This window comes from Oryzias melastigma, linkage group LG5 (genome assembly GCF_002922805.2).
Source record: "Oryzias melastigma strain HK-1 linkage group LG5, ASM292280v2, whole genome shotgun sequence".
In the NCBI taxonomy this organism is placed as follows: domain Eukaryota; kingdom Metazoa; phylum Chordata; class Actinopteri; order Beloniformes; family Adrianichthyidae; genus Oryzias; species Oryzias melastigma.
This window is the reverse complement of record NC_050516.1, coordinates 22,297,229-22,298,578: the sequence shown is the minus strand read 5'-3', so window position 1 is coordinate 22,298,578 and position 1,350 is coordinate 22,297,229.

Below are 1,350 nucleotides of genomic sequence, written 5' to 3'. Positions count from 1 at the left end.
AAAAATTTGTCTGAGCCCCCTCTCACTATGTCTTGCTTCTCTGACCTCTCACTCGGAGCATCATTCTCTGGAATTTGTGGGTAATGGTCTCAGATGAAAACAAACAGCAGAAACTGATCTGGAGGATTTTCTCCTGCGCTGGTCTATCCTTTTATCTAGGACAGCGGTCAGCAACCTCTCACAGTAAAAGATCCATTTGGACTTGTTTTCTACTGATCAAAACCTAGAAGGAGCTGCATAGTCTTTAGCCTTTAAGAAACTTGGATTTGCATCCTTGACCATTTTTTTTTTAATAATATGAATTATGTCTATTTTTTTGGCAAGAACAAAAGAAAAAAGAAGCTAGCATCTTTCAAAATATGATTTTTAGAAAAAGAATCATTTTCAAAATAAAAGCTTCTCTGTGCCAAACATGATCATCTCAGTGCAGCTCTGAACAGCTAGTAACCAATGTTGTACAGCATAAGATAATATGTGCTTTAACTCATAAAGATCAAACTTTTACCAAAGTTTTTCTTTCCATATAAAATCTGTTCATTCTGGAGGTAGAGTTGATCAAACAAGACGTCTTCAGGTCAACAGGATGTAAAAACCTACATAGTTTATCATCTATGTGAACCTCAGACATCAATTTATACATTTAACTAATATAAATTAAATAAATGATAATTAAGTAACACTTATTTTGTTTTTAAAATATTTAATTTTTCTTTTCTTTTTTTTGTTCTTTTCCCCTCTTTGTCCTCAGCAGTCTTACTCTGCTGGGTTTTGTTGTTTTAGTTTGGACCTTGGTAGTCTTAGTTTGCAGGCTTTGTTTATTTGTGTTCTTTAGTTAGTTTTGGTTATGCAGCCATTATCAGGAGCTGCTGACTCTGATGGTCGACATGTCTGGATCAGCAGTCTCCATGAATTATTTCATGTTTGGTCCAGGAGCCACAATGGAGAGATGAAAGAGACACATGTGGATCTGGAGCCAAAGGCTGCTGACCTCTGGTCTAGTGGCTCCAATGTTCAGCTCTGAGCATCTTCATTGCACTGGTCTGCATCTCCTGCAGTGTTGTCACTTAAATAGGACCTTTTATAGTTGTACTAGCCTCCCAGGGATTTTTTTGTCATCCTGGGGAACAGACTGAATCTTCTCTTTACTTTAGCTCAGGGCTAAAGGTGTTCTGGTTCAGGTCCGACGTCCAAAACTCTCAATTCAAGGAAAATGAACAGAAGAGAACAAAATGTTCAGATAAGTATGTGTATGTGTGTGTTTGTGTACGCCTTCATTGCCCTCCTGTGCAACTATCAAATGCAACTTTAGGCAATACCCTGTGCACACACCCACACCCACACACACCCACA